The 21,392-nt window shown below is 49.2% G+C and overlaps 1 long non-coding RNA gene and 2 other non-coding genes across 4 annotated transcripts; all 3 read left to right on the top strand.

Annotated features, from left to right (window-relative positions):
- Positions 1 to 5,120: 5,120 nt before the first annotated feature.
- Positions 5,121 to 7,852, top strand: LOC137150875 (uncharacterized). 2 transcript variants are annotated; one of them, XR_010919107.1, is made up of 4 exons: positions 5,121 to 5,342; positions 6,806 to 6,884; positions 7,105 to 7,204; positions 7,688 to 7,852. It is a non-coding gene; the product is annotated as an uncharacterized lncRNA (long non-coding RNA). The 2 variants fall into 2 exon arrangements; XR_010919106.1 differs by lacking the exon at positions 5,121 to 5,342 and having other exon boundaries at positions 6,552 to 6,884.
- On the top strand, positions 6,465 to 6,542 carry LOC137150877 (small nucleolar RNA SNORD126). Its single transcript, XR_010919109.1, has one exon. It is a non-coding gene; the product is annotated as a small nucleolar RNA SNORD126 (small nucleolar RNA).
- LOC137150876 (small nucleolar RNA SNORA79) lies at positions 7,290 to 7,430 on the top strand. Its single transcript, XR_010919108.1, has one exon. It is a non-coding gene; the product is annotated as a small nucleolar RNA SNORA79 (small nucleolar RNA).
- Positions 7,853 to 21,392: the final 13,540 nt, after the last annotated feature.

Raw genomic sequence — 21,392 nt, 5'->3', positions numbered from 1 at the left:
AGACCCGCTCAATCAATCCACAAGTCGACGCTGGTACACCACCCCCTCAAGTGGCGTAGCGCTGCGTCGACGGGAACACAGTTCCTGATGGCATGGTGCAGTGAGACACCCACCACAGAGGAAGCACAGCAGTTGGTGGGAGAAATCCTCCCTCACTCATCTCTTCTGCAGACTAAACAAGCCTAGTTCCCTCAGCCTCTCCTCATAAGTCTTGTGCTCCAGCCCCCTCCTCATTTTTGTTGCCCTCCGCTGGACTCTCTCCAAATCCTCCACATCCTTTTTGTAGTGGGGGGCCCAAAACTGGACACAAGACTCCGAATGTGGCCTCACCAATGCCGAACAGAGGGGAATAACCACTTCCCTCGATCTGCTGGCAATGCTCCTATTAATGCAGCCCAATATGCTATTAACCTTCTTGGCAATAAGGGAACACTGCTGACTCATATCCAGCTTCTTATTTACTGTAATCCCCAGGTCCTTTTCTGCAGAAGAGCAGAAAATGCCACCTGCAGAAGATGTCACCTGCTTCCTAGTGAGGGACCCAAGAAGATTGCTCTATGGCGGGTATTGGAGGAGAAGAGGGGACTTACTCCCGGTCTGTAAGACCCTCGCTGTGGTGGGGGGTTCTGAGAGCACAGGTGTATTTCATCTCACCGGGCAAGGCAAGATGGGCCCGGATGGCTGGAAGCTGGAGTCAGCAAAGTTCAAGCTGAAACTACGGTGCAAATGTTGAACAATGAGCCGGGGAACAATTGACCTGGGACTTTGATGGATCCTCTATCACATGCAGACTTCCCGTGGTGATGTGGTGTCTCTCTCTCAATACCCACTCAAGGCAGTGTCTACACGGCACACTTCTTTCCTGTGGAGTACACACCTGTGAAGCCCCCAGCACAGGTATAAAGAGCAGTTTAGATGGCAAGGTCCCTTAGTTTTTTGTCGGTGTAAGTGAGAGCACAGTCTGGTCTCAAACATGGCACACGTACAATTTTGTTATTTTCCTTTGCAGATTTTGCCAAGATTTTCCACATTTATATTCTCCCCAAATGTTACAGATGTCCTGCATTGCAGATCCCTCCCACAACTTTTGTTGACTTTGAATCTGGATATATATTCGAATTTCCAAAGGCATTTAAAAGAATTAGGTGCCGAATTCCTATGGGAATTAGATGCCTATGCACTTTTGAAATTCCACTCGATGCTTTTCTGCATCTTTAGGTGCCACCCTTTTGAAATGTGGCTCTCTACTGCCAAGATCTTTCTGTATTTTCCAGTCCTGGGACTTCAGAATGAAAAAAATCCCAAGTGCTATAGAAATGTGAAGTATTTTTATTGATATTACACTATTTGTAAAAAGTTTGGGAATCAAAATGACCCCAAAATTCCAGGCTTTTTTTTTTTTTTTTTTTTTAAACCAGGAGCCTAAATTTATGTTCCCACATCCTGATCTGGCCTCCTAAATAAATGGTCTGACTTTCAGAAGCACTGAGTGGTTTGCGTACCAGCCCGGTTCAGAGCCTACATCGGGACAGTTCCTCGGAAAACTCCAGTTTAGCTTTCAAAATTTGTGCCCAAGACAGCATTCCCTGACACAGACTGAAAAATCTTGTGCAGAGATTTCACAGAAAGCCCCTGATTTCTGTCACACATCTTTTTCCTGAAGCCAGCTCTGTGAAAGTCTCTTCAGCCACATGCTTTGAAGCCCCAGCAGATCAATGTTTCTGCATTGCTCCTTATCTTGATTCAGGGCAATGAGAGTCTGGTGGCTGGCTGTGGCTGGTTTATGGTCTCAGCCAATTGCAAAGCTGCTCATCTCTTCCCTGTCCCACCTCCCACTTCCTCCCATGTGCTCTCACTGGCTCTTGCATTATCAGACTCTGCTGCCTGTATCCTGTGCTCCTGGAGCAGGGTGTGCTTGGTAAGTTGCAAGATCTTTACCTCGGTTTGAATCCTTTGCTAATCTGCATTTATTTTTGCCATCCATCCGTGTATCAGGATTGGAATAAATGTAGTTAAATTGCAGGCGGGGTGCAGAGAGGTTTTCCTATGGCTGGAATTTGGCTGTGGGGCTGTTGAATTCAGAATCTTCAGGCCACCCCTTTCCATGGGGCCAGAGGCAGGGGGGTTAGTGGGAAAGTGACCTGGTAAAACTGAGGTTGTGCTTTACGATCTTCAGCGACACCCTTGAAGTTCCCAGTAGCCGAGTGACACTGGCTGCATTATTTGTCCCTGTGTTTAATGCAGCACTGTGTGGCTGCAGTGTTCCCTGTCCCACACGTGCTGTGGAAAGGGTTTGTTATATCTCTCGTGTTCCTCTCCCTGTCCCCTGCCCTGTGTGGGTTGTGACATGTTTCAGGGCACACCAGGTGTACGCTGCAGAGCCTGGAAACTAACCCAGCTGTTCTGCTGCTTCCTTCTGCCCTCTAATCCTGTGTATTGCTCCCCTATCCAGAGCAGGGAGTACAAAGCCTGAGATCCGCTCCTGCGCCTGTAACCAAACCCTGAGAAAGAGCAGCAGGTGGCAGGTGGGTTGGGGGAAAAGTGGGGAAGTTGAAGGTCGCGCCAGGCCTTGGTTTTAGTCTGGTGGTTCTCCCCACTTTGCAATTTGTGGATGCACCTGCCTCCCACCCCACTGGAGGAAATAACACATGGAAGCTGAGTTGCAAGAGAAGAAGGTTGAGCGAGCTCCGAAAGCAGTTTTGTAATGGGGGTGGAGGGGCTGGGAGTCAGGACACCTGGGTTCTATCTGGCTACCTCTCTTTAAGACCTATAATTTCCACCTTGGAGAGAGGACTCCAGAATATTCCCGTTAGAGGGTCTGGCAGGCCTCGTCCTGCCCTGAGTGATCTCCTTCCCCCAGCTAGTGCAGGTTGAGGCCTGTCAAACCTTCAGCTCTGGCCTGTGGAGGGTAGCAGATGTTTTTCAGCTCTGACTTTATCGAAGAATCTGTCTCCAGCTGTGTCGGCCGACCCAGCGTTCAGCTGTGACGATGCAGTGTAGCAGGAGGGACTTGTGGCTTTTTTGCCCTGCTAATCTATGGCATGTGTCTTGGGGCCTTCAGGCTGGTGTCGCCTTATTGAGCTGAACATCACATTTTTAAATCCTCTGTCCCGGGTTGGCTCATCTCTTCCTCCTCCCCCTGCAGATACATTCACGCTGTTTGGCTGAAGCTGTTTGAGTCTCTTGTTTCAGGCCTTGTCAAAATTTGAGACCCTGTCTTCTTGCTGTGGACGTTAAATGGGCCATGAAATCTCTTGTAAGCATGGGAGGGGCTTGGGACGTTGTCCGCTGAACTGTTCCCTCCCTCCTCCTATTCACTTTGCTCTGGCTGCTTCTCTCCACCCCGGAAGTGACGTCCTTTTGGTCCTGCTGTCTTCCTCCATGTGTAGCATTAGCTCTTTCTGCCTCGATATGCCCCGGTAGAACTGGGCTGGGGCGTGCTGGGGAATTAGGTTTAGATGATCCCTGTAGCAGCTCTGATCCTGGGTGGAGCGGCAGCAGGGCAGAGGAAGGTCATGCTATGTTGGTCATGCTCTTATAAATGTTTGTTTGCCTGTTTCAGATTGTGGAGGGGCTGGAGGATGGCGTCTGACTCCCCACCCCCACGGCAGGATTGGGGCTGACCTGGAAAAATGAAGGAACTGAGTCTTGACGATGGTCTGTAATGCAGCATCTTGAACCTGAGCCCTGAGGACCGTAGGGTGAGGGGCTCCAATGGAATAGGGCCTTAAAGAAAAGGGACTGAACGGTTTTATGGCCTGCGTAAGCTGAGGTAAGGATAATCCGCTCCTGTGTTTTCAGGGCTAGCTCTGAGCTGTGAGGAAGTAGCCAGGGTGTGTTGCTGGAGGCGGGATGCTTGGGTTATTATTAGTTGTGTTACACTGTGGCCTAGAGGCCCTCTTGTGCTAGGACAACTTCCCAAGCTCCCTCCCCTGCTTACAAGAGATTTCATGGCCCGTGTGTGTTGTACAGACACTTGAATCCCTGTCCCAGAGGTTTTTGTTGGCTTTGTCTTCTTCGGTCATAAAGGAAGGAAGACAGGAGGTGTCAGCGTTACAGAGGGGAACAGGGACAGAGAGATGAAGGCTGAGATTTCCCAAGGAGCCCAGTGGAGTTAGCACCCCAACTCGGCGATTTACTAGGATTTGTTCGAGGTCACCCAGGGAGTCTGTGGCAGAGCTGAGAACTGAGCCCAGGTGTCTCAGTTCAGAGCCTTAGCCACACAACTGTCCCTGTGCTGGAGGCACTTCTTCGGCCTTGCCATGGAGAGTGAAGGATAATGTTGTCACGTCTCACACCCCAGGAATACTGGGGATAAAGTCCTCACCGTTGTGGCACGATGAGCGCCCCTTTGGACAGCCGCTGGGAACTGGGGGAAGTGTATTACTGTATGAGACAGCCCATGAATGGATTCAGGGGAGCTATCTTGAGAGTGGGTGTGGAGGGGAGACCCAACCCACAAGAAGTTTCTTAGATCTAGAGGGGACCCCTCTGTGTTTGCCATTGGGGTATCACGACTGGCTTTGAGGGTGTGGGTGGCGTCTGCCATGGTGTACTGTATATTCATTCCATATCTCACCTGATCCCCCCCGATGACACACATGCCCTGAGCAGACCCCACTACATCAAGGAAGCATTAACTTCTTCGTGAGGGGAGCTGTGTTGTGTGTGCCGTGCTAGAGGGGGGAGTATCTGAGAGACCAGTTGTGTGACTGGTGCAAGTGACAGCTGACTATGTGTGCTTGTGACTGGTGCAGTTACAGGGCTGTTTGGCAGGTGAGAGTGTGTCTGATTGATTGATTGGGAATGCTTTGATCCAGGTGGGCTTTGAGGGGTAATTGCAGGGGCGGGGCAACTGCCACAGCCTTATAAAAAGCAGCCAGCTGCCAAACAGCTGAGTGGTGAACAGAAGGAGGGAGTTTGCCTGGGAGTTCACCTGAGGAGGGAGCCCACAGTGGGTTTTTGCCTCTCAGAGGTTGCTGAGCAGGAAATACAGCATTGGAGGAGGCTCTCAGAGCAGAGATATGGAGAGGGAGCGATCTGTTGTTGTCACCTGCACTGGGTGTGCTATGTTTGTCTTCCTCCCCCAGGATAGAGATGACTTCATCTGTACCAAGTGCAGGCTGGTTTCCTTATTGGAAGAGAAGGTTAAAGGACTAGAGTCCCAAATGTCAACCCTGCGTTGCATTACAGAAAACGATGTCTTTCTCCATCGGGCACAGGCAGAGCGTAAGGAAGATTCAGAGAAGGCCGGGCAGGCGAAACTGAAGAATGGGGAAGAAAATTGGCAGCATGTGACCTCCCGAAGAAAGAGAACCCATGTGCCCACCATGCAGATAGAAGTAAGGAATCATATCCCACCCCCCGAGGACACAGTGAGCAGACCCCACTACATCAAGGAAGCATTAACTTCCTGTGTGTTTTCCGTTTTGCCCTGCAGTGAAATCTGGAATTTCCCATAGTAGGTGGGGTCATGGTTTAAGGCCAGAAAGGACCATTGTGACCATCTAGTCTGACTTCCCGCATCGTCCGGGGCATAGAACGTCACCTAGTAATCCCCACTGTGACTCCCTGACTCCTTCCCCTTTCTAAAACTCAGCTGTTGTCCCCACTCACACTGCTTTAAAATAGTTCTCTGCACCAGCCCCTCACTTCACTGCATCGCCAGGTAACTTCACGGTGCCATTTCCCTGCCTATAACTGCTGTGCCCTTACCAGCTACTCCAATGGCCTTTATTGAAAAGCCAGATCTTCGAGGCCCCAGAAGGCACTGTTAGATTCCCTAGTCTGATCTCCTGTTTAACACCGGCCAGAGAATTTCATCTAGTGAACTCAGTGATTTGCGTCTGACGAAAGCAAAGAAAATCTGGAGGGGAAGACAGCATGGGATGGAGAATCCATCATCCCTTGGGAGTTTGTTCAGTCACCCTCTCCGTTCGAAACGCGTGCTTTATTTCTAACTGGAGCGTGCCTGGCTGTAACTTCCAGCCATTGGTCCTTGTTCTGCCTTCCTCCATCCGATTAAAGAGACCTACAGGGCCCACTGTTTTCTCCCCGTGAAGGTACTTGTACACTGTAATCAAGTCACCCCTCAGGCTTCCCTTTTCTGATTTAAACTAAACAGGTCAGTAAGTCTCTCACAATCAGGTGTTTTTTCCAGCCCTTGAATCACTTTTGAGCTCATTTCTGAACCCTCTGCGGTTTTTCAAAATCCTTTATAAAAATGTGGACCCCAGAACTGGATGCGGCCTTCCCGTATCAGACTCTCCAGTGCCATACACAGGGGAAAAATCACCTCCCTGCTTCTATTTCCCCCGCTTATGCGTGCAGAGATTTTATCTGTCTTGCAGGTGACATGGGAAGCCAGGGAGCCCATGTTGTACCACAAGGAAGCAGATAAAATTCTCAACCCCTTGAGATTTCAGAGTCCTGAGCGGTGGTTTGTGTGTGGGAGGACGAGAAGGGGTCTGCTGTGATGAACTGCATGTTCAGTCCGTGTCTCACCTGATCTATCCTGATTACACACATGCCCTGAGCAGACGAATGAAACAAACACCTGCAGCTGAAGTCTGATTTGGGGGAAATCTGCTGTTCTAATGGTCTCCAATGCAACCATTTGTAAAGTCCCCAGACAGTGAGGGGAATAAATGGCAGATTCAGGGGGGGCTCTTCAGAAATATGGATCTGGTTTCAGTGCAAATGAAGGAGGGATGTAGATACAAGGAAATGAGTTTTCCATGCAGTTGATACTCTTTTTTTTTTTTTTTTTCCATGACCTGGAAATAATTCCTCCTTGCTTCTATAGGGGCAGGAACTCGGAAGGCAAGATTGGCTGGGTTCGCTTCTCCCTCCTCACCCTGGATCCCTTGTAGGAATCACCTGATGTAGGTGCCGCTGGAAGTTCGTATCCATCCATTTTCTTAGTGTGGCCCCATATCGGTACCCCCCAGCCCCTGTCGCCCTGCAGGGGAGGTATGGGACAAGAAAGGGGTACTATGGCAGACATAGCAGTTAACAAACATCTGGCATAGGGTGCACCAGCCGCTCCTCATTCAGAACCCATTCAGTGAACTGATCTTCCAAACTTTGCAAACTGTCTTTCAGTGCCTGAAGCTGCAGACGCTTTCAGAAAGCCGTATCTTTCGGCACATGTGAACGGGAGCTCCCTGCTGCAGGACTTTATTGAGGAAACGGCTTAGTAAAGGTTTGCTCTTTGGGGAAATTCATGGGGCGTTCTCTCTAGGAGGTACTTTTGCTCTCAGACCAGTTCATTTAAGGGAGAGTGGCCGCGATGACTGTTCCTCTTGCTGCCATGGGCAGTGGGATTTTGTGTCATCGCAGATTAAATTTGGCCTTTCTTCACTCAGGCTGCTCTTGGATGGGTTTGGCTGTCCGTTAGCACCTTCTGAATTTTGCGGGGTCAGACACTCAGAGGCAGAAGGGGACTGGACTCTGGGGACAGAAATGGGGTTTAAAAACAACCTGCTCTGCACATATTGCTCTGTAAACTTTAGCTAGTGGGCTAACCAGATAGTCACTTTACAGTGTGAGCTGAGGGATTGCAGGTGCTGAGGCAGTAGAAGCTATGCTGGAGGAGGAGTTACTTTAACTACACCAACTCGTTTTCCAAGAGGCAACTGTGTGCTGCATTCTGCGTCTTTAACACTGAGATCCCTTATTTTTACAGAGCTGATTTGAGATGAGCCGGAAAGGAAAGGAAAACGTGTCTTTCTCTCCCCCAGCATCAACTGTGAGAGAGAGTTTGGGTCCTGAAGATGAAAAGTTTTGCCCCGTCTCGGATCTGCATTACAAGGACTCTTTGAAGTTATATCCAGGAAAGGAGATACTAAAAACAGGATAAATAATAAAAGTAGATTGAATGGATGTGTAAACGGTGGGTGTTTTTTCATACAAAACGGCAGTGGTAGAACTGAGGGGGAAATGGAGCTTTCTCAACCCTAATCCACTGGTCTGAATTCAGCCCAGGTTGGTAGTAGCTGTTGTTGGGATTTTCCCAGGAGACTTAAGGGAGTTAGATGCCATGCTGCTTTAAACTCCTTTGAAAATCCTATCCTTAATCATTGCTGTCTGAAGGCTTTTCAGCTGCCCTTTCAGTGAAACGAGTTAGGGTATAACTTCATGTCTGAGATGCAGTATCTGTCCAGGTGTTTTTAAAGCTCCTAGGTACTGGAGTATCTATGGACTAGTACAAAATAGAGGATCAGGATTGTTAATCAACACTGGTCTATTTACGGCGGTGTCCAAAATTACTTTCCACTCTTCCATGAATTTACCCTACCACTGTCTGGTTTCTACTACCAGCACCACTTAGGTTAGGCTCAGATTTTTTCAGATGCACTTGGGATTTGGACTCCCAGTTTACATTAAAAAAATTAATGGGAATTAAACAGGCCAATCCTGTAGGTTTGAAAATGGTACCTAAATGTATGTAAACCGTCTCCTCCCCACCACCCATCCTACAGATGCACACTCACTTTCCTGACATCAGCTCAGATCTTTATTTCTTGCTCTCAACATTGGCTTCACCCCAAATGAACAGAGATGGATCCTTTCCCATTGAGCCACCCCTGCAGTCCTGCCCCATCTTGCAGCTCTTGTACTGAGGAGCTGGGGAGGCAGCGAGAGAGAGGGAGCTGAGAGGCAGTGCTGTGTGACCCCAATTCAGCAACGTGTTGTTGTGAGTTTAGGCAGCCCTGGGGTTGTGTTGTGTTGAAGTCAGGACAAAAATCTCGCTGGCAGTGATGCTGCGCTTGACCCTCAAAACCGGGTCTGTCCCAGAAAACATGGGCCACTTTGTGGGGTTTGGCTGTACACAAGAAACAAGCATTTCCCCCAAATCACGTCTTTCACATGAAACCAGGGTGAATGTTTTAAAAATGGCAATTCCCCAATGTTTGTCTTTGTACTCCCTATCACGGCAGAAGTTGCTGTTGTATTCTGTTAACTGATTGCTTTTTAACTGCGGGTGACGGCCTCTCACTCCATTGGGTAGCATTGCTGTCTCTGTGTCTGTGCCTAGGTGCTGCGGTAACTTCTGAAGACGGCACACAATCGTTTCAGGGAACGTTTGCGGTGCTGAGGTCCAGCGACCTGTTGACTTGGGGGAAAACTGGAAAATCGAAAGGGAAAAGGAGGGACAGACAGATGGACACATGGAGCCTTTGCTGGCTGTTTAGCAGCTTCAAGCAGCTGTGCAGTTGTCTGTAGACGAAAGAACTGGTTGATGGCAGCCGTTAACCCCGTCCCCCATAACAGCACCCCTAGCTCCTTTGTGTGTCCTAGCCACAGAGTTTAACAGGTGGCAACCCCGAATAGCTTATCCTAGACAACTAAGGGGGGGAGGGGAATGGGGGCACACACACAGCCCCTGGCATGGGGGGAAGGAAGGCGAATTGGGAGTGCATAAAACAGTGTAGCGGGGGAATCTAGTGTGTGGGAAAGGAGCACACCACTCCTGGCATAGAGGAGGGTTCACATAGACCCCTGATGTGGAGGGTGAGAATGGGGAATCGGAGCCCACACAGCTCCTGCCATGGGGTGGGGGGGATACTGGGGGGTGCCTGGTATAGAGGGATGTGGGAATAGGGGCATACAGAACCCCTGCCACAGGGTAACGGTGGGGACCTTGGCATGGAGGTAAGTGGGAACAGGAGGTGCACACAGCTGCTGGCAGGGGGTGAGAGACGCGGGAGTGTGCAATAAACTCAGCCTGCAGGAGCTGTGAAACGTGCCAGCTGCCCAATTAAATCCAAATTAACACAATCATCCAACTATAGCAGCATTTCCCCCCCCCACCCCAAAGAGACGGTCAGATTTGCAGTTATTGGGGGGGGCTGGTTGGTTGAATCCATGGGGAGTTATTTTATGGCTCGGCTATTCTGGTGGGGGGTGAGACCGAGTACGAAGGGGGGCGTCTTTTAGCACTCTGGGAAATGGAGTCTGAAAGCGTCACACGTTCAGTGCTGGGCTCATCCAGCAGCAGCACCCCCCATCCGTGTCCGGAGGCGGGGTAGAGAGTCAGCAAAGAGATGGTTGCTTGTGTCTGGCCCATGTCGCGCAGATGAGCAGCCATGTGACCGGCCCGTTGCTGGGGCCTACAGGTGCTGTTTAAACGTGGGTTGTGAGGGCAGCCTGTGGGCGCCATTTTGACATGGTTTAGGCCATTTTGCTGGGGGCGTGGCGAGCGGGCAGCGAGGTGACGTTTTTCACTCCGAGCCCGTTGGGTGCCACGTTGAGGTGGGTGGGGAGCTGGAGTGCGGGGCCATGTTGAGTTAATCACAGCACCGGCCTTGTCTACGCCTGTGTAACCGTGTTACGCTGACGAGAGAGCTCTCACCATGACACCAGCTCAACGCGCGGCGGTAGAGACGTCAGCAGAAGGGTGTCTCTCTGTGTTTTGCCGTCACTGTCTATAACATGGCGCAGAGCTGGGGGATGCTCGTCGGTGACTCGGTGGCCATCCCTGAGCTGCACCTCCAGCACACTGCGTCCAGCACCAAGGCAAGGTGAGCGCGGCTCGGTCCTCCCTGCCGCCTGCTTAGTGCTGGCGGGATTTTATAGGCATGGCCCTGCAGGAGGAGGGATATGGGAAGACACCAGAGATAGCAGGGGGGACATCAGGGCTTTTGTTGCAGCACGCTGGGGGCAAGGTGTCTTGCCCAAACCCCTGCTTATGGGATCGAGGTGGAAGTGCCTTTAAATTGGAGGCGGGGGATCACTATTTACTCCCTGATATCTACCTACACATTCAGGGAAGCAGAAGCCCACTAGCGGCACATGAGTGCCCAGCAAGGAAAGAGTTAATTTTGATACGCTTGCTGGGAGACTAGAGCACATCTCAGTCTTCTGTAACAAGCAGGGTGCAACACTCTGGCGTCTCAGGTTTTTTACAGCTGCCTAGCGGATTTGGGCTCCTGTTAAATTAAGGTACCCAGAGACCTTAGGCAGGTTTAACAACCTCAGCACACGAAATGAAAATCACCATCAGTAGGATCCAGAGCCAACAGTGGCATTTGCCCTGCCTCTGAGATGGGGTGGGAAATTTCAGCCATCGGTAGGGTTCAGATTAACCACCTTTCTGACTGACTTCTCTTGTCTCCACCATACACCAAGAGTTTCTCCTTCCGTGGGATCCGCGTGGAGACCCCACACCTGCTGGTGGTGAATGGCAAGACGCAGGGACCCTGCAGCCAGGCGGCAGCCACTGTGGCGTACCGAGCGCAAAGCGAGTGAGGGAGGGAGGGAAGGGAGCCCCTTTTCCTCTGGTGCGGCTGCTGGAGGGATCAGATCTATCCTGCTGTTTGCTGCCCCCGGTGGATCCTACAGGCATAATGGCTTGGAGAGGCTTGTGGGGCCAGGAGAGTACAGAGGATTTACAAGTGGGGATTGGGCAAAGGATGCGGATTGAGAACGGGGAGATCCCTCCTAGGGAGAGGGACTGGAACAGCTGGGCCTGGAGGGTATAGATGGGGGAGCTCAGAATGGGGCTGTCCCCCCCTACGGAGAGGAAGAGACATCCCCCTTTCCCCATCCACTCTCCACGGTCCCATCACCCAGGGCAGTGAGCTGTACCCCGGCTCTGCCCCCTGGAACCCCAAGAAGTGGACTAAGCCCGGGTGTCAGGAAATCACACCAGGACCAACCCAACTATGCCTTTCCATCCTCATCCCTTCCCTGCCGTGCATCTCCGGGGCCCGGCTCTCTGTGTATAGACAGTGGGTCTGGCCCAGCACCCGGCTCTCTGTGTATAGACAGTGGGTCTGGCCGGGGCCCGGCTCTCTGTGTATAGACAGCGTGTCTGGCCCAGCACCCGGCTCTCTGTGTATAGACAGTGGGTCTGGCCCAGCACCCAGCTCTCTTGTGTATAGACAGTGGGTCTGGCCCAGCGCCCGGCTCTCTGTGTATAGACAGTGGGTCTGGCCGGGGCCCGGCTCTCTGTGTATAGACAGTGGGTCTGGCCGGGGCCCGGCTCTCTGTGTATAGACAGCGGGTCTGGCCCAGGGCCCGGCTCTCTGTGTATAGACAGCGGGTCTGGCCCAGCACCCGGCTCTCTGTGTATAGACAGTGGGTCTGGCCCAGCACCCGGCTCTCTGTATGTAGACAGTGGGTCTGGCCCAGCACCCGGCTCTCTGTGTATAGACAGTGGGTCTGGCCGGGGCCCGGCTCTCTGTGTATAGACAGTGGGTCTGGCCCAGCACCCGGCTCTCTGTGTATAGACAGCGGGTCTGGCCGGGGCCCGGCTCTCTGTGTATAGACAGTGGGTCTGGCCCAGCACCCGGCTCTCTGTGTATAGACAGTGGGTCTGGCCGGGGCCCGGCTCTCTGTGTATAGACAGTGGGTCTGGCCCAGCACCCGGCTCTCTGTGTATAGACAGTGGGTCTGGCCCAGGGCCCGGCTCTCTGTGTATAGACAGTGGGTCTGGCCGGGGCCCGGCTCTCTGTGTATACAGAGCGGAGGTGTATTTATTTTGGAAGCTTTGTTTTATTTTATCATTTTTTATGTTTAACGTTTTTTTCCCTTTCTTTTCAAATGAATAAAATCCGTCATCGATGTGCTGCGGGGTCAGGGAAGTTGTCTGTGTCTCTGTCCCCCTCTGCACCCGTCTGTCTGTCTGTCTCCTTACCCCGCTGTCCGCCATGTGTCGGTTGTTTCTCTGGGGAAGGTAAAGGGCGGGACTACAACAGCCTGGCGTGTGGCTGAGCCGTGCGTCAGCCACTCGGTCTGGCTGCCCTGCAGGCACCGGAGGAAATCTGCCTGGATGGAGGAGGAGGCCAGGGCAGATCCACAGAGAGATTCACAAGTGAACCGAAGTCCAGTGTTGAGGCTCTGTCCACACGGTGACTGGAGACCCGCGGCTGCCCCGTGCCAGTCGACTCGGGTTGCGGGGCTGTTTCTCTGCTGTGTAGACTTCTGGTCTGGCCTTCTTCACCTGCACTGGAGCCAACGTGCCCACGCAAAGGCCCTGCCCTCCGGGCAATGAGGGGGCAGCGGTTCTGATCCGGGTCTTTCTCAGCCTCCTGTGGAAGTTGCCCACGATGTGTCCCGTAACCAAGTGGCAGGCCGGTGGTCAGGGCACCCAGGCGGGGGGAAATCAGGCTCGAGTCCCTGCGGCGCCAGCTGCTTCTTACAACGTGGAATGGGAGAAGCTGAGACCAGCCTTCCCCTGCACCGCCCTGTGCTGTAGGAGATGTCGGACAAGGCCCACATTGTGCGAGGAGGGCTGGCAGCGGGGGAGTTCCTGCACCTTTCCCAGGGCGCTCTGACCCATGGGCCCCTCAGCTGGGGCTGCGGGGTTAGCCGGTGCCGCACCGCCGAGTCTAGGTGTGGGGATCTAGCCCCATGTGTCTCCCGACGGGGGAGGGAGCCTGGGAACTGTGAGGAGTGGGGTGCGCGGGAAAGACAAGGGGAGCATGGGAACGTTTCAAGCGATTTTCGCCCCTGGGCTGGCATGTGCTGGGTTCCTCCATTGAGCGCGTATCTCAAATGGGGAGTGAGAGGCTCCCCCTTCGTTACGGGGGCTAGGACTGGTCTTTGCCAGGCCTTGAGTGTGGGGCGTGGTCACAGGACAGGGATCTCTCGTCCCATGCACCTTGTGCTGAACCCTGGTGGACTAGACCATGGGACACCTGCCCCCTGCAGTGGGTCTCGTGTAACGAGTGGGTTGGTTCTCAGCAGAGCAGGCGGTCCATGGGAACCTGAGGCTCAATAACTCTGCGTGTCACCAGAGACCAAGAGCGGACTGGACCCTGGAGACTCACCTGCCCTCTCCGCCCTGACCCAGAGCCCCCACCCTCTGCTCCGAGCCCTGGGATCTGTGCTCAGCTCTCTCAGGGTCTGTAGCTGTGCACGGGATTCTTCTGTGCTAAGTGCAGGACTCTGCACTTGTCCTTGTTGAACCTCATCAGATTTCTTTTGGCCCAATCCTCCAGTTTGTTTAGGTTGCTCCGTATCCTATCCTCGTCTTCCAGCGTATCTACCACTCCCCCCAGCTTAGTGTCATCTGCAAACTTGCTGAGGGTGCAATCCACCCCATCTTCCAGATCATTAATGAAGTTGTTGAACAAAACCGGCCCCAGCACCAAATCCTGGGGCACTCTGCTTGATATCAGCTGCCAACTAGACATCGAGCCGTGGATCACTGCCCGTTGAGCCCGATGATCTAGCCAGCTTTCTATCCACCTTATAGTCCATGAGTCCAACCCATACTTCTGTAACTTCCTGGCAAGAACACTGTGGGAGACCAAATTAAACGCTTTGCTAAAGTCACGGTGTATCACGTCCATCCCTTTCCCCACATCCACAGAGCCAGGTATCTCATCACAGAAGACGATCTAGCTTGCTTCCCAAAATAGAGTCCCCCATCCTGTATGTATGGCCTAAATGCTTTGTTCCCAGATGCAGAGCTTAAAAATCAGCCTGAATCCACTGGAGTGCAGCTCTGGTAAATATTTTCAAACCTGTGGGAGGCCCTGGATTTGGGGTTCTCATCCTGGCTGCAGGGTTGAGAGCCCCGAGTTATGAATGAGTAGGGGAGTTTTGGGAAATAATCTTTAAGAATTTAAGACCTGCCTAGATATGTACATTTACATTTTGCTACTTTAAAACACATACTCTTTGTGTATGCCCAGCGTACCAAGCAGTCTAGATGGCTTTGAATCTGTGACCTATCTGCTTCATTATTTACCACTCCCCAATCTGTGTGCCGGTTTCAAATTTTATCAGTGATGATTTTATGTTTTCTTTCAGGTCATTGATACAGGTGTTAAATAGTGTAGGGAGCCCACTGAAACGCAGCCACTTGATGACGATTCCCCCCTTACAGTTACATTTTGAGTTCTATCATTTAGCAAGTTTTTAAACCATGGAGTGTGTGCCATGTTCATTTCTTGTTGTAGATTTTTGGTCAAAATGGCTTTGCTAAACCAAATCAAACCTTTTATGGAAGTCTCAGTAAATTACAACAACACTGTTGCCTCTATCAACCAAACTTGTAATCTCATTTAATAAAAAATGGTATCAAGTTAATTTGACAGGATCTATTTTTCACAAACCCATGTTGATTTGCATTAATTGGATTGCCCTCCTTTAGTTCGCGTCCCATTTCAGCCTCTCTATTATCTTTCATAGGATCAGTGTCAGGCTGATGGGCTATAATTCCCTGGGTCATTCCACTTACACTTTGTAAATATTGGCACAACATTGGCTTTCTTCCAGTCTTCTGGAACTTTCTCAGTGTTCCAAGACATAGTGAAAATCAGCCTTAATGGTCTAGCATGCTCCTCAGCCAGCTCTTTTAAAACTCTTGGGTGCAAGTTCTCTGGACCTGCTGACTGGTGAATAGATTATCTGAGTATATGCTAAAGTTGAGTTTTACAAAGTATCACTTTTGGGGCCTGCAGGTTCCCAAGGCACTTTTCCTGATTATCTCCTGAACCTTTGTTGATGTTCTGAGACACTAACGCACTGTATGACATCTGCTTTCAGGCCCTTCTGCCTCTGTGGCTCAGCCGCATTCCAGCAGAAAGCTTGGGTTTCACACTGTCACAGAGCAGTTAAAGAGGAAGCGTGTCCCTGACGACCTTATGGTGGAAAGCCTGAACAGGGCCAACAAGCAGCTACGATACCAATGAGAGAAGGATTTGGAGCAAGTAGAAAGGCCCAGAGAGGCTTCAGATCCTGAGGAGAGACTTGCAGAGCAGCTGCTGGAGCAGGAACCTCGCTCGACGGAGGAAGCCAGAGTGCAGCAGAAAGACCTGTTTGAGAGGCTGCGAGAATTCAGGTTCCTCATCTACCCATACCAGGTCCTGAGTCCTCTCCCTAGTTCCATGTCCTGCAGACCAGAAACAATACCATGGTCAGGTGACCCATGCAACTGGGACTGAATGCTGGTTGGACAAGGCAAATGTGCCCCATCCAGACCTCCACCCCTCCTGCAGCAGCGCCATGTGCACGCAAAATGTGGTGGCACAGGAGACGAACAGAAGTTGGAGATTTGACATTTTTAAAATTGTTTGCACGGGTTCCACTCATTTGCACTGTTCAGTGTTTGTGTTATGCCCTGGTCTGGCATATTCTTGGTGGCTTGTCTGTCTGTTAATCCTTTAATATTGTTTGTTTGTAATACAGCCATGTTAACAAATACAGGCTTTGATTTCATTAGGAATGTTTAGTACAATCACTGCATCCTATCATATAATATGTGTCTTTCAAAGAATAAAGATACAGACGTGATCCGGCGTAACTGGGAAACTGTATCCAGACACAATTTCTCAATTAGGAATAGGTTTATATTAACCTGAAATCAGCTTCTTTGAGACCAAAGTAAGTGTGTCCACACACTGGTTTAATTATACAAGTTTAAAAGCCAATTCAAGTTATACCAGTTGCTAAGGCCTAAATTGCTAAGAGCGCCCAGTAAACATTTATATACTGCCCAGTAGTTCTTCAGCAAAAAGCAGATTTACATTTTAGATAGACAGGCAGACAGCTAGATAATTTTTAAAAAGTAACTGTGAGGATAGGTAGTTAGCTGCATAGCTATGTCTAAGTTTAAATGAAAGAACAAAAATGCTTTAAAACATTTTGGGTGGACTTTTTCCCCCACTTTCATAAAGAATCAAGAGAAGAAAAAAAATTATGATTCCTTTGTTGATCACTTTTAAAAAGAGATACTGATCTGTTGTATATTCTCTGCACTTAGCTGACCAGAGCAGATACTTCTCTGGGTTTATCTGGAACCTGGAATTATGTAGGACTATTCTAATCAAATCTAGAAACACATAGACATACATGTTTATTGATTCAACATTTCTAATGTCTCTATTTGAATCTCATCAATCTAATCATTGAATTAATGTAATATATATTTCCTACTTTAATATTTGATGTTAACCTGGACGTTAGTGTAATATACTGTTCTTAATCCAATATTCATCCGATTCTGGAAATTAGTCCAAATAAGGATTATTAGCTCAATATTATAATTGGCTTTGGAGGTTAAAAAATACAACTGCAAGTGTCATATTTTAACCAAATCTACATATATGCAGTTGTTAATTGAATATTTTAATCAAATCTAGAAAAGTATATACATATTAGCTAAATATTTTAACCATGTCTGGGAAATACAGTATATCATTAAGTTAGTATTTTAATCAAAGCTGGAAATCATCACAATAGATACTTATTAATTTAAGGTTTTGATCAAATCTAGAAATTAACGTGATTTGTAAATATTAATGCTGAGCATTCCATGCCCAAATCTAACATCCTCACCCTCATAATATTGGGGGGTGCACTTATCCTACAGGCTGTCATATGAATGCCATTTAGTTAATTAGCATATCCATCACCGCTTGCTCAAACAGCTTTGGGGCGATCACTTCCACGTTTCTGCAGTTACCGTGTACTGTGAGGCTGCAACTCCTACCATTGAAAGAGTTATTCCTAGTTCCCCAAAACCTGAGGGTCACTGTCAGGACATTTATCTATGCCAAAAGTCACAGGCCTACTGAACTTGTCTATATTTATGCTAACTTGCTTAAGCTGATGTCTTACAGGATACAAGGCAACGGGTGCCTTGCATTACAGCCCAGTATAATGAAGGCAAGTCAGCCCCGTGGGCTGCAAGTTGCTCACCAGGTGTGGGGTGGGGAAGGAATTTTCCCCAGCTCTCATTGGCAGTGATCTTGGGTTTTTCAATCTTCCGCTGCAGCATGTTAGCTTTTGAAATGGTCTCCCACAGTGTTTTCGGTGGGATGAATTGGTGGGATGAATGGTCTATAAGGTGGATAGAAAGTTGGATAGAGCATCGGGCTCAACAGGTAGTGATCAATGGCTCCATGTCTAGTTGGTAATGAGTGGAGTGCGCAAATGGTCGGTGCTGGGGGCGGTTTTGTTCAAGGTCTTTATTAATGATCTGAAGGATGGGGTGGATTGCACCCTCAGCAGATGGCACAAAGCTAGGGGCGTTGCCAACACTTTTGAGGGGAGAGCTCAAATTCAGAGGGATCTTGCTAAATTGGAGAACTGGGCTAAAGCCTACAAAAGGAAATTCCAAAAAAAAGGCAAATAGAAGGTGTCACACTTAGAGAATTAAAAACAAATGCGCACATGAACAGAATGGGGGATAACTGGCTTAGCAGCAGCACCACTGAGAAAGATCTGAGAGTTCCAGTTTTAAAAACCGAGGCTAAAGGCATTGTGTAAAACAGGTAATTTAACTCTTGCTACAAAACTAAAAACAAATCAGGATGTTTGCTACATTTACATACATTTGTTAAATAAAGGATTCTGCATGCATGTTCCTTTCGATTGTGTCGTCAAAGTTTGTTTGTTAAAACTTTAGTTGATTTAACAGTGTTTTGACTTTTAAAAAAAAAATAAGAAAAAGAGGGTGTGGGGAAAAATCACCTTCTTATCTCTGGTATAAAGTGTCAGGTGTTTTACATGTTCTTTTTCTTCTAAGTTAGCGTGCGTGTGTGTGTTTTTGTAAAGTGTGTCGATTTACAGCTTTCCTTACAGACTACAAATAAGTTTTAGAGAAGTTTTTGATAAATGTTGCTGGCTTTAACAGCATTTAAACACTAAAGATAGGAAAGAAAAAGGATGTGGGGGCGAAAGGGCTTCGCTTATCTCTTCTCAACTTACCTCTTATCTCTTCTCAACTGTTTCCCTAAGCTGTTTTTAGCCTGTGTGTCTTTAGCATAAAGTGTGTCAGTTTAAACCTTTTTAAATAGCAGGTTTCCTTTAGGCAAAACTTTAAAACAAAACCAACTAAACCATATTTTAAAGGTACTACAAAAGCTTGTGTTATGTACAGTGTTTGACTCTTCATTCCTTCTTTTAAAGAGATGCGGTTTGAAAACAGGCCACCGGTGTCTCACTGTCTGCAGTGGCTCAGAAGTGCGAGTGCCTGTCACAGGGCAGACTCGCAGCAAACAGGGCAGATACCCTAAACTGGTGGCAAGTTTTATTATTAGTTTTCACCAAAACCAGTAACAAACGTGAACCCCTGGATCACTATACCAGTCTTTCCCATGGCATCACAGACACTCCCCTTAGACTCTGCGGTCTATCTTATCACCCAGACAAACTGAATTTTGTGATAAAAAGTTATTGGAAGCAAAAATCACACCACATCTGATTTCTGCCAGTCCCAAAAGACTAGTCACTTGCCCGCGATCAATTTGTACTCCCAATCTTACACCAAAGGCAATGGTGGCATGCAGAGCTACAGTAAACTAATTACGGGTTTCTTCGGTAAGAAAAGGAAATGAGAGTTATTGAGAGGTTAAAGAAGGTAAATATAACAACAGGTGAGTCCCAGTTTATAAGTCTACATGGTGGACTGCCAGTCTCCCAAAAGTCTTTTTCAGGGCACCCAGGTTGTCACTGGGCATCTCTGCTTTTCATCTTGCTTTCTTTCCTGCAAGAGTTCAAACAATCCCGAGATCTTTTTTAAATTCATATTTATAGCTCCTGTACCCAGAACGCAAGCTGACAGTGCCTCTCCCCATGTGGGCTTTTCCTTTGATGACAGTAAGAGAGGAACACACGTAGTCTTTTGACCTCTGGTCATCACTTATAGAAGCACTTGGATCTCTAATAATACACAAAGTGAATTGGCCTGAGAACATGTTGGTATATACTCTGGTTTGACCTGGTCTGCCAACATCACAGCAGGTCAAAAGCTACATACTAGGATGTTGTGATTGGCTCCAGAAAATATGTTCTATGGTGTTGCTACAGAACAGCTCCTGACATGGTGTGATGACGTGGAGATATTCTTGGGTTTTTCTCTGAGTGCTGTGCAGGTGCCTCAGTCTCCCCCCCATGTTTCTCATGTATTTCAGTGATAGGATGCGGGGGTGTGATCATTGCAGAGGCCACTAGAGAGCAGATGGGCCTTCCCCAGCCACATGTACACGAATAATGGCCAGGACCCCCTGCCCCGGGTCAACCAGCTGCAACGGGTTGGACAGATGGAGACAGGAGAGATAGACACCTTGCCCAGAAAATAGACAAAGGGCTGGGGAGGGTGGGGATGGCTTGGGAGGGTGGCTGGTGATAAGGGGTGTCCCCATAAAGGGTCTTGGGAGCTGGGGCCTGAGAATGGGCTCTGAGGCTCCCTACTTGGTCACTGGTGTAACTTCCAATTAAGCTGCTAATGAAGTCTGTCTACATTGTGATCCTGAGAATTAATAAACCCTTCTACTTCCACACTGGCTGTGGTACGCTTCTGACGGCAAGGTGGGTGTATGGCCCTTTTGGGGGCGTGTCGGAGCTCCCCAGGGTCCTATCCTGGGGGAGTCACAGGGGGAGCTGAGGCAGAGCAGGGGGATGACCCCTCCGAGTCTAGTTTGTGGTGGCAGCTGCACAGGTGTGTGGAGACCCGAGGGGGACCGACTCCGAAGCACTAGAGTCCTGACTGGCTGCGTCCCGACTGGTTCCAGAGCACGGTTCCCAGGGGAGACATAGCCAGTGGTGCTCAACCTATTTACCAGTGTGGGCCCCACATGCAGCTCTCTCTGTGTTATGTGGGCTGCATCCACACAATATATATACTACCAGTGTGGCCCCGAGGATGTGACGCAGGCTGCAGCTGTGTGCGGACTGGGCAGCAAGCTGCAGTGAGGGAGGACTAGGTTGGATATTAGGGAAAACGTTTTCACCACTGGAATGGGTTACCTAGGGAGATGGTGGAGTCTCCATTCTTGGAGGTTTTTAAGGCCCTGCTTGACAAAGCCCTGGCTGGGATGATTTAGTTGGGGGTGGTCCTGCTTTGAGCAGCGTGTTGGACTAGATACCTCCTGAGGTTCCCTTCCAACCACTCATCTTCTATGATTCTGTGAAAACATATGCATTTAAAATATTGTCCCTGCTGTTGTTGAAATTCCATCCTGTTCCAAACATGTAAAAGGGTAGAGAAAAGAACATCAACCAGAGAAAAAAAGAAGTCTCTATTTTAGTGCTGATTTTTAATTGCAATTTCACTAGTGCAGAAAAACATGAACTGCCACAGTTAGTAGAACTGGGTGACTAATCAATTTTTTGGGGGGATGTCTGACCTTCTAAATCAAAACGCAAATGGTCCCGAGGATGTGACACAGGTTGCAGCTGTGTGCGGACTGGGCAGCAAGCGGCCTGCGGTCCGCTGGTTGAGAACCACTAGTCGAATGGAGCTAAGTGCTGCAGTGAAGACAAGCCCAAATGACTTGGGAGCTGAACTCTCATTGATTTTCTATGGCAGCTTGATACATAGATTTTTAAGTCCAGAAGGGATCATTAGATCATCTATTCTGACCTCCTGTATAACAGGGAAAATTAAATTTCACCCAACTGTCCCTTTATTGACTCCAGTAACTTATATT

The sequence above is a fragment of the Emydura macquarii genome, unplaced genomic scaffold, assembly GCF_026122565.2.
Source record: "Emydura macquarii macquarii isolate MOO-44397 ecotype Brisbane River unplaced genomic scaffold, CSIRO-AGI_Emac_v2 contig_1038, whole genome shotgun sequence".
Classification (NCBI taxonomy): Eukaryota; Metazoa; Chordata; order Testudines; family Chelidae; genus Emydura; species Emydura macquarii.
Note: the sequence above shows the minus strand (reverse complement) of the source record. Positions and strands in the feature narration are given on the sequence as shown.